Genomic DNA, 10,000 nt, shown 5'->3' with positions numbered 1-10,000 from the left:
ATACTCCGTATTACATGTGTGACAATTGTGATAAGTGCTGCTGCTGTTGTTACCATCTTTGAAATATTGGAGTTTGTTAAATGAAGAATCATTGAAATAACATTAACTTTATTTCCCCTTTTTAATAAATACTTTTGTAATTAAAGTATTTGTATTTCTGTGATTGTTTGTGCATATGTATGTGTATACAGCTGGATTACTATAGCCTGTGTTCGAACTTAAAACCCTTCATTGTTTATTATATAATCATTAATACTAAATATTGAGATTATTAATATAACCTATATCATTGAGACTGATATTTAAAGATTGAATTGTTGGTCCCTGTAACCAGGGTGGTGCCCCGCGACAATAAGCAATGATTACAGATTTGTATTATTCCTAATTGATAATTTTATTGTTTTCATTAATTATTTTAACTATTATTAATGGATAACCGTATCATTTCTAATTAAATGTGTTACTATTCTTAATTAATAGCTTTATCATTTTTTGATTATTTTTAAGAAATAATTGTTATTTTAATAATCATATTTCATGATTATTAATAATTAGCCAACGTCAATTCTACTCCTACTATTGCACAACATAAATGGTGCCCCGTGTGAGGCTATATAACTCCAGCTGTATCATAATACTGTGTACAATAATCCAGATTCATTGTCAAAGAAAGAATTTTTTTTAATTTCTAAATTCCCCTGCACCTTTGCAACACAGGTTTACTCGTGCCTTGCGTATCTGTGATTGGCTGCAGAGTGTAATCGGTGGTTGTGTATTCGCGATGCACAATAATTATAAGTAATTTCCTAAAGAGAAACATAATTCGGAAATTTATTTCTCTCTGAAATTTTTATTTGTAATCCCTTTGCACCTGTGCCAAGCAGGTATACTATTGCCTTGTGTATCCGTTGTTGGATGCTTATTGCATATTAGTGGTTGTCATCTCAATGCACGATAATTATAATTAATTTTCTTAAGAGGAAAACAATTATGGAAATGTATTTCTCTTTGAATTTTCGTTATTCTTAATCCCCTTTGCTAAACAGACGTTGTGTATCACTATGGTTGGTTGCTGACTACGTTTCAGTAGTTTAGTAATTTTTTTTTTTTTATTGGAGAATTTCTGCATGCTTTGAATTTCAAAGAGACTAACTAGATTTGAGAGACTAGTTACGAGTAGACTAGTTGTTAACCAACTAGGTCTAAAGGATTGAGCCATCGAGCTATCCTACATAGCGCTACTATATAGACACAGAGTGAGGCTCACCTGTGCATCTTGTGTAGTGTTTATTAAGTTTTATTCGCTTTAACCTAAGCAAGCTTGAGCAGCCCACCAGGTGCGATTCGCAATCAGAAGATGAGTAGCATGGACCACCCTGGGGCGAGGGCTCCCTCAAGGCCAGACGACCTGTCGGGGACAGTCGCCAGTCTGAAGAATTTTATAGTGATGCTATAATTAAGTTTTTATCCGCTTTTACCTAAGAAAGCTTGAGCAGCCCACCAGGTGCTTTCGCACTCAGAAGATGAGTAGCATGGACCACCCTGGGGCGAGGGCTCCCTCAAGGCCAGACGACCTGTCAGAGACAGTCGCCAGTCTGATCAATTTTTCTAAGTGATGAAGTGAGTGAGTTGAGGGATTATGATTTAAGTTAATGCGATCCAAGGATTGAAGAACTGACCATACACCTCAACAACACCACTAGTCCGAAATTGAGTTTATCCTACGTTCTGGGTCACCTGGCACTCCTCTGCAAACAGAGGGCCACGCGACAAGCCCAAGAACATGTTGATGCGCTCAGAGTCATGCTAGCAGCATGCCTGGCGGAGCAAGAACAAAAATCCCACAATCGGTTTAGATCTCATTATATGAATACCTCTCAACAGAGAAGTTATTTTTAGCCAATGGAAACCATATCAGTACCAGGAGTATAGATATGGTGACCGAAACCCAAAACATGGGATGCATTCTGGGACAGGAGTTAATGCGGAGAAGTGTGGCTGAAACAGAGAGACATTGTGCCACCTGTTCCTCCAAGCTCTCCTAAAAGACCAGACACTGATCCCCATGTGCAAAACTAAACAAAACTCCCTCTCCCCTCCACATCTGAAAAGGGGGGGAGAAATCCCAACTCCAAACAGAGAGACCACTCAAACCACTCACATCATCAATAGTTGCATGTCTTAGACCATCGGTCAGTAAATTGTATAACGTATGTTCAGGTAGTGAACCTTCTTAGACCTCGTTGAGTGAATCTTGAAGTTCTCTAACACTACGGTTGTGCAGCCCTCCCGGGTAAACTTGGCAATTTACTCTTGGCAGTGCAATTTCCTATATCGGTAGATCTGCAGAACCTAGGAGTAGGATTCATCCTTAATTTACCGATTAGCGAACAACCGAACGTGATTCGCCGTTCTAAATGTGGTGGTTTGACAAGATAACACATGTTTACCTCAGACACCAGCACATACTCAGAATTTCCTTCTGTTTCCTTTTCTTTCATTTCACTCTTCACCGAAATTCATTTGGTATTGTAACAATAACTGCTGATAAGCATTATGTGAAATTGAAAATGTGTGCCGTGTTTTAGAATATATGTTATTTAGCCTGTCTGCCCAGACAATTACCTCTCTCTGTTTAGACTCATGCCTCGAAGACAATTATGCCTCTCTGCCTCATAATGAACTAACTTTCACTGCTTCAACTCCACTCAAGGATTACCTCTCATGGATTATAACTGGACTCTTGACCTACTTTGCCCTGGAAACCGGGGTCACAACCCAATCTCCAGACCAAAAGGGGGAATGTTGGGCCACAGTCCAGAGGCTGAACACCAGACACTGGAGCCGACGGTGAGGACAAAGGGTCGTAAAACTTTTGGAGGGAAAACATTCTCCAGCAGGCCTGAGAATCTCCCCCTGGTGGTTGGGAAATGTCCTGAAGAGCCTTCAGGACCCCCGCTGAGTTCCAAGCCCCGCCCACTGAGGTCCAACTCTGACACTCAATTGGCTTAAAGCCAGCATCATCCTATGACCAGCACCTCAAGGAGGCAGAACCTCTCAGGTAGAATAAAACCACTGAGACATCAAAAATCGCTGCCATTTTCCCTGCTCTGAAGACGTCAACAGACCCCTCCGGGTCTTTCCAGATGATTTAGTTGCTAAAGGGGGCAACCAGAGTTATTTTCTTTCATTTCTTTCATTTTCTTTTATCTTAAGTCTGATCTTACTTTGATAGAGACTATTTTTGCTTTTAACTTGAAAAGGCCGTGCACAGGAACTCACTCGCTCGCTGGCCGAGCTCGGAGACTTTCTTTCCAAATCCACAGCGGCGTTACCGCTGCTCATCCCTGCAGAAGAGACGAAGCCGAATTCGTTCCAAGAGCAAGAGACTTCGCTCTTTTCGGTCCAGCGCTGACCTCCGTTGCAACCACGAGACCCACCGGAGCACCGCTTAAGAGGCCAGGACACTGATTTGTTTTCCAGGAATCCGCCCGTTCGCACGCATCCTGAAGTTTAACGACAGATTCACTGGACTTCCGGGAAATCCGCGCACCACACGCAAGCAACACCGCGGAGGTCACAGTAAGAGGCTTTATTGTCTGGGCAGAGACTAGTTTAAATACTTAGCGTGTCATTTGTTTGATTGTATGTTTGTTTGTAGATCGCTGATCTGTTTTTAGCCGTGCTACACGGCGGGCCGAGACGACACATCCGGTTTCTTTGTTTACTGTGTTTTTGGGAAGAGCGCGGTACAGAGCCGGTGCTTCCTTTTTGCGTGTTACCGTCAGAGATATTGTGCGGAGATTTACATCTGTTAAAAGATAAATCTCACGTAACTGGACTGCCTGCTTTGCTAGTAGTTGTCTCTGACGATGTTTCCTGATATCTCTCTCTCTCTCTCTCTCTCTCTCTCTCTCTCTCTCTCTCTCTCTCTCTCTCTCTCTCTCTCTCCTCCTAAACCTGTTTTTACACACGTCCCGACCTACATTTATACATTTCATGTTACATGGAGAAATCTAGATTTAACGAGCATTTATACATCTCGACGCCATTCGGCGTCAAAACCACGAGATAAGGAATCTCTTTGTCTTAAAGATCCCCTTTGTTAAGGTCAGTGACCAGCAGCCATTTTGCTTTTCGCAACATGGCGTCACTAAGGTAACCTCCATCTTGGAAGTACGTGAATGTAACATCACCTTGAATTCGGCCAGAGGACGTCACCACGTCATTACGCCATAGCCACTCCCCTTTCTCTTTCTTACACACACACACACACACAGACAGGCAGCCACACACGACCACACACACACACATAGATACTCCGTATTACATGTGTGACAATTGTGATAAGTGCTGCTGCTGTTGTTACCATCTTTGAAATATTGGAGTTTGTTAAATGAAGAATCATTGAAATAACATTAACTTTATTTCCCCTTTTTAATAAATACTTTTGTAATTAAAGTATTTGTATTTCTGTGATTGTTTGTGCATATGTATGTGTATACAGCTGGATTACTATAGCCTGTGTTCGAACTTAAAACCCTTCATTGTTTATTATATAATCATTAATACTAAATATTGAGATTATTAATATAACCTATATCATTGAGACTGATATTTAAAGATTGAATTGTTGGTCCCTGTAACCAGGGTGGTGCCCCGCGACAATAAGCAATGATTACAGATTTGTATTATTCTTAATTGATAATTTTATTGTTTTCATTAATTATTTTAACTATTATTAATGGATAACCGTATCATTTCTAATTAAATGTGTTACTATTCTTAATTAATAGCTTTATCATTTTTTGATTATTTTTAAGAAATAATTGTTATTTTAATAATCATATTTCATGATTATTAATAATTAGCCAACGTCAATTCTACTCCTACTATTGCACAACACCAGGTTCTGTAAGCTTTTTTCCACTTTTACCTGACTTATTTACACGTATAAATAAGGTTCAGAGGGTGGACTCATTCGCTTACGGCCAAACCAACCTGAATATGCCCGATCTCGTCTGATCTCGGAAGCTAAGCAGGGTCGGGCCTGGTTAGTACTTGGATGGGAGACTGCCTGGGAATACCAGGTTCTGTAAGCTTTTTTCCACTTTTACCTGACTTATTTACATGTATAAATAAGGTTCAGAGGGTGGACTCATTCGATTACGGCCACACCAACCTGAATATGCCCGATCTCGTCTGATCTCGGAAGCTAAGCAGGGTCGGGCCTGGTTAGTACTTGGATGGGAGACTGCCTGGGAATACCAGATTCCGTAAGCTTTTTTCCACTTTTACCTGACTTATTTACATGTATAAATAAGGTTCAGAGGGTGGTCTCTTTCGATTACGTCCACACCAACCTGAATATGCCCGATCTCGTCTGATCTCGGAAGCTAAGCAGGGTCGGGCCTGGTTAGTACTTGGATGGGAGACTGCCTGGGAATACCAGGTGCTGTAAGCTTTTTTCTTCTTTTACCTGACGTATTTACATGTATAAATAAGGGTAAGAGGGTGGACTCATTCGATTACGGCCACACCAACCTGAATATGCCCGATCTCGTCTGATCTCGGAAGCTAAGCAGGGTCGGGCCTGGTTAGTACTTGGATGGGAGACTGCCTGGGAATACCAGGTGCTGTAAGCTTTTTTCTTCTTTTACCTGACGTATTTACATGTATAAATAAGGGTCAGAGGGTGGACTCATTCGCTTACGGCCACACCAACCTGAATACGCCCGATCTCGTCTGATCTTGGAAGCTAAGCAGGGTCGGGCCTGGTAAGTACTTGGATGGGAGACTGCCTGGGAATACCAGGTGCTCTAAGCTTTTTTCCACTTTTACCTGACGTATTTACATGTATAAATAAGGTTCAGAGGGTGGACTCAAACGCTTACGGCCACACCAACCTGAATACGCCCGATCTCGTCTGATGTCGGAAGCTAAGCAGGGTCGGGCCTGGTTAGTACTTGGATGGGAGACTTCCTGGGAATACCAGGTGCTGCAAGCTTTTTTCTTCTTTTACCTGACGTATTTACATGTATAAATAAGGTTCAGAGAATGGACTCATTCGCTTACGGCCACACCAACCTGAATACCCCCGATCTCGTCTGATCTCGGAAGCTAAGCAGGGTCGGGCCTGGTTAGTACTTGGATGGGAGACTGCCTGGGAATACCAGGTGCTGTAAGCGTCTTTCCACTTTTACCTGACGTATTTACATGTATAAATAAGGTTCAGAGGGTGGACTCATTCGCTTACAGCCACACCAACCTGAATACGCCCGATCTCGTCTGATCTCGGAAGCTAAGCAGGGTCGGGCCTGGTTAGTACTTGGATGGGAGACTGCCTTGGAATACCAGGTTCTGTAAGCTTTTTTCCACTTTTACCTGACTTATTTACATGTATAAATAAGGTTCAGAGGGTGGACTCATTCGATTACGGCCACACCAACCTGAATATGCCCGATCTCGTCTGATCTCGGAAGCTAAGCAGGGTCGGGCCTGGTTAGTACTTGGATGGGAGAATGCCTGGGAATACCAGATTCTGTAAGCTTTTTTCCACTTTTACCTGACTTATTTACATGTATAAATAAGGTTCAGAGGGTGGACTCATTCGCTTACGGCCACACCAACCTGAATAGGCCCGATCTCGTCTGATCTCGGAAACTAAGCAGGGTCGGGCCTGTTTAGTACTTGAATGGGAGACTGCCTGTGAATACCAGGTGCTGTAAGCTTTTTTCTTCTTTTACCTGACGTATTTACATGTATAAATAAGGTTCAGAGGGTGGACTCATTCGCTTACGGCCACACCAACCTGAAAACGCCCGATCTCGTCTGATCTCGGAAGCTAAGCAGTGTCGGGCCTGGTTAGTACTTGGATGGGAGACTGCCTGGGCAGGCAATGGTAGACTGCGTAAGAGAATGGGATGAGGATGCTAGGAGAGATATGATTGTAAAAATGTATGATATAATTAAGGGGAGTATGCCTGTAGACTGGAGGTATTTGATTCAGAGAGAGTGTGTGAGGACAGAGGATGGACCTTTACCTAAACTAGTGTTTGTTAAAAATGACGCAAATAAAGAGTTTAAAGAATTAAAAGTAAAAAACATATATTTAGAACTGATAGCGAAACTGTTGAAAAGACCGGCATCAGAACAAATGTGGGAGAGGGTTCTTCCAGGTATGAATGTACAGTTGATATGGGAAAACCTCCAAATCAAATATAATGCAATAGAATGTGAAAACAATGATTTCATGACGAGACACAACAGGATCTATGTAAACACGGTGCTGCATCAGATTAACAAAGAGAACAAAAGAGAATGTGACGTGTGTGAAACTGAGCCAGAATACTTGTTACATATATATATCCGATGTGAATGTCTACGTAGGTTTGTTTTGAAGTTAAAAGATATGCTGTTTAAAAACTGGGAAATGGGTTTTGTAAAGGCATATGAATGGAACAAAATGTTGCTGTTTGGAGTAAATGGGAAAAGGAAAGATGTGAATGTTCGTTTGTTTAATTTTGTGTTAAGCCATGTAAGGTATGCTATTATGTCAAGAAGGAATCCTGCTCATTTTGAGAGGAAAAAGGTGCATGTGTGGGATTTGTTTGAATCGGTTGTCAGGAGAAATGTGGGTTTGATCTTTAAATATGGTGCTGAGGACTTTGCTGAATGTTTTATTGACGGGTGTGGCTTTATATCTGTAACAACGGAAGGGAAACTAGCATTTAATTTCTGAGTGTGCCGCTATGTTTATCAGGCGCACGTGTTATTATTAAGTGATTTATTTTTCTTTCTTTTTTATCATTTTTTGAGTTTTGTTATCCCTTAACATGAATGTGATTCCTGTGTGTATGTCATTGTTTTGTGTAAATATTTACAGATGAATGTCGTTTGTATATATAAATTGGTATTTTTGATAATAAAAAAAAAAAAAAAAAAAAAAATACGCCCGATCTCGTCTGATCTCGGAAGCTAAGCAGGGTCGAGTCTGGTTAGTACTTGGATGGGAGACTGCCTGGGAAAACCAGGTGCTGTAAGCTTTTTTCCACTTTTATCTGACGTATATACATGTATAAATAAGGTTCAGAGGGTGGACTCCTTCGCTTACAGCCACACCAACCTGAATACGCCCGATCTCGTCTGATCTCGGAAGCTAAGCAGGGTCGGTCCTGGTTAGTACTTGGATGGGAGACTGACTGGGAATACCAGGTGCTGTAAGCTTTTTTCCACTTTTACCTGACGTATTTACACGTATAAATAAGTTTCAGAGGGTAGACTCATTTGCTTAAGGCCACACCAACCTGAATACGCCCGATCTCGTCTGATCTTGGAAGCTAAGCAGGGTCGGGCCTGGTTAGAACATAGATGTGAGACTGCCTGGGAATACCAGGTGCTGTAAGCTTTTACCTGACGTATAAACAAGGTTCAGAGGGTGGACTCATTTGCTTACGGCCACACCAACCTGAATGCGCCCGATCTCGGAAGCTAAGCAGGGTCGGGCCTGGTTAGTACTTGGATGGGAGACTGCCTGGGAATACCAGGTGCTGTAAGCTTTTTTCTTCTTCTACCTGACGTATTTACATGTATAAATAAGGGTCAGAGGGTGGACTCATTAGCTTACAGCCACACCAACCTGAATACGCCCGATCTCGTCTGATCTCAGAAGCTAAGCAGGGTCGGGCCTGGTTAGTACTTGGATGGGAGACTGCCTGGGAATACCAGGTGCTGTAAGCTTTTTTCCAGTCTTACCTGACGTATTTACATGTATAAATAAGGTTCAGAGGGTGGACTCGTTCGCTTACGGCCACACCAACCTGAATACGCCCGATCTCGTCTGATCTCGGAAGCTAAGCAGGGTCGGGCCTGGTTAGTACTTGAATGGGAGACTGCCTGTGAATACCAGGTGCTGTAAGCTTTTTTCCACTCTTACCTGACGTATTTACATGAATAAATAAGGTTCAGAGGGTGGACTAATTCGCTTACGGCCACACCAACGTGAATGCGCCCGATCTGGTCTGATCTCGGCAGCTAAGCAGGGTCGGGCCTGGTTAGTACTTGGATGGGAGACTTCCTGGGAATACCAGGTGCTGTAAGCTTTTTTCCACTTTTAACTGACGTATTTACATGTATAAATAAGTTTCAGAGGGTAGACTCATTTGCTTACGGCCACACCAACCTGAATACGGCTGGTCTCGGAAGCTAAGCAGGGTCGGTCCTGGTTAGTACTTGGATGGGAGACTGCCTGGGAGTACCAGGTGCTGTAAGATTTTTTCCACTTTTACCTGACGTATTTACATGTATAAATAAGGTTCAGAGGGTGGACTCATTCGCTTACGTCCACACCAACCTGAATACTCCCGGTCTCGTCTGATCTCGGAAGCTAAGCAGGGTCGGGCCTGGTTAGTACTTGAATGGGAGACTTCCTGCGAATACCAGGTGCTGCAAGCTTTTTCCTTCTTTTACCTGACGTATTTACATGTATAAATAAGGTTCAGAGGGTGGACTCATTCAATTACTGCCACACCAACCTGAATACGCCCGATCTCGTCTGATCTCGGAAGCTAAGCAGGGTCGGGCCTGGTTAGTACTTGAATGGGAGACTGCCTGTGAATACCAGGTGCTGTAAGCTTTTTTCCACTCTTACCTGACGTATTTACATGAATAAATAAGGTTCAGAGGGTGGACTAATTCGCTTACGGCCACACCAACCTGAATGCGCCCGATCTCGTCTGATCTCGGAAGCTAAGCAGGGTCGGGCCTGGTTAGTACTTGGATGGGAGACTTCCTGGGAATACCAGGTGCTGTAAGCTTTTTTCCACTTTTACCTGACGTATTTACATGTATAAATAAGTTTCAGAGGGTAGACTCATTCGCTAACGGCCACACCAACCTGAATACGCCTGATCTCGGAAGCTAAGCAGGGTCGGGCCTGGTTAGTACTTGAATGGGAGACTTCCTGCGAATACCAGGTGCTGCAAGCTTTTTCCTTATTTTA

The 10,000-nt window shown here is 42.7% G+C and overlaps 11 non-coding genes and 9 pseudogenes across 11 annotated transcripts; all 20 read left to right on the top strand.

Annotated features, from left to right (window-relative positions):
- The first annotated feature begins 4,983 nt into the window (after positions 1–4,983).
- On the top strand, positions 4,984–5,102 carry LOC133934705 (5S ribosomal RNA). The gene has a single exon (XR_009912876.1). It is a non-coding gene; the product is annotated as a 5S ribosomal RNA (ribosomal RNA).
- Positions 5,103–5,164: 62 nt separating this feature from the next.
- On the top strand, positions 5,165–5,283 carry LOC133940273 (5S ribosomal RNA; annotated as a pseudogene).
- Positions 5,284–5,345: 62 nt separating this feature from the next.
- LOC133936927 (5S ribosomal RNA) lies at positions 5,346–5,464 on the top strand. The gene has a single exon (XR_009915004.1). It is a non-coding gene; the product is annotated as a 5S ribosomal RNA (ribosomal RNA).
- A 62-nt stretch (positions 5,465–5,526) lies between these two features.
- Positions 5,527–5,645, top strand: LOC133947453 (5S ribosomal RNA). Its single transcript, XR_009919102.1, has one exon. It is a non-coding gene; the product is annotated as a 5S ribosomal RNA (ribosomal RNA).
- A 62-nt stretch (positions 5,646–5,707) lies between these two features.
- On the top strand, positions 5,708–5,826 carry LOC133938033 (5S ribosomal RNA; annotated as a pseudogene).
- Positions 5,827–5,888: 62 nt separating this feature from the next.
- LOC133936084 (5S ribosomal RNA) lies at positions 5,889–6,007 on the top strand. Its single transcript, XR_009914198.1, has one exon. It is a non-coding gene; the product is annotated as a 5S ribosomal RNA (ribosomal RNA).
- A 62-nt stretch (positions 6,008–6,069) lies between these two features.
- LOC133945234 (5S ribosomal RNA) lies at positions 6,070–6,188 on the top strand. Its single transcript, XR_009916983.1, has one exon. It is a non-coding gene; the product is annotated as a 5S ribosomal RNA (ribosomal RNA).
- Positions 6,189–6,250: 62 nt separating this feature from the next.
- Positions 6,251–6,369, top strand: LOC133935505 (5S ribosomal RNA). The gene has a single exon (XR_009913645.1). It is a non-coding gene; the product is annotated as a 5S ribosomal RNA (ribosomal RNA).
- Positions 6,370–6,431: 62 nt separating this feature from the next.
- Positions 6,432–6,550, top strand: LOC133942936 (5S ribosomal RNA; annotated as a pseudogene).
- A 62-nt stretch (positions 6,551–6,612) lies between these two features.
- On the top strand, positions 6,613–6,731 carry LOC133938827 (5S ribosomal RNA; annotated as a pseudogene).
- A 1,376-nt stretch (positions 6,732–8,107) lies between these two features.
- On the top strand, positions 8,108–8,226 carry LOC133934266 (5S ribosomal RNA). Its single transcript, XR_009912456.1, has one exon. It is a non-coding gene; the product is annotated as a 5S ribosomal RNA (ribosomal RNA).
- Positions 8,227–8,288: 62 nt separating this feature from the next.
- On the top strand, positions 8,289–8,407 carry LOC133943902 (5S ribosomal RNA; annotated as a pseudogene).
- Positions 8,408–8,449: 42 nt separating this feature from the next.
- Positions 8,450–8,558, top strand: LOC133940937 (5S ribosomal RNA; annotated as a pseudogene).
- Positions 8,559–8,620: 62 nt separating this feature from the next.
- Positions 8,621–8,739, top strand: LOC133946938 (5S ribosomal RNA). Its single transcript, XR_009918611.1, has one exon. It is a non-coding gene; the product is annotated as a 5S ribosomal RNA (ribosomal RNA).
- Positions 8,740–8,801: 62 nt separating this feature from the next.
- LOC133946213 (5S ribosomal RNA) lies at positions 8,802–8,920 on the top strand. The gene has a single exon (XR_009917917.1). It is a non-coding gene; the product is annotated as a 5S ribosomal RNA (ribosomal RNA).
- A 62-nt stretch (positions 8,921–8,982) lies between these two features.
- LOC133936700 (5S ribosomal RNA) lies at positions 8,983–9,101 on the top strand. Its single transcript, XR_009914781.1, has one exon. It is a non-coding gene; the product is annotated as a 5S ribosomal RNA (ribosomal RNA).
- A 233-nt stretch (positions 9,102–9,334) lies between these two features.
- Positions 9,335–9,453, top strand: LOC133940654 (5S ribosomal RNA; annotated as a pseudogene).
- Positions 9,454–9,515: 62 nt separating this feature from the next.
- On the top strand, positions 9,516–9,634 carry LOC133939751 (5S ribosomal RNA; annotated as a pseudogene).
- Positions 9,635–9,696: 62 nt separating this feature from the next.
- LOC133941669 (5S ribosomal RNA) lies at positions 9,697–9,815 on the top strand. Its single transcript, XR_009915765.1, has one exon. It is a non-coding gene; the product is annotated as a 5S ribosomal RNA (ribosomal RNA).
- Positions 9,816–9,877: 62 nt separating this feature from the next.
- Positions 9,878–9,986, top strand: LOC133944044 (5S ribosomal RNA; annotated as a pseudogene).
- Positions 9,987–10,000: the final 14 nt, after the last annotated feature.

The sequence above is a fragment of the Platichthys flesus genome, chromosome 22 (genome assembly GCF_949316205.1).
Source record: "Platichthys flesus chromosome 22, fPlaFle2.1, whole genome shotgun sequence".
NCBI lineage: Eukaryota > Metazoa > Chordata > Actinopteri > Pleuronectiformes > Pleuronectidae > Platichthys > Platichthys flesus.
The sequence above is the reverse complement of the archived record's forward strand: the minus strand, read 5'-3'. Positions and strand labels throughout refer to the sequence as shown.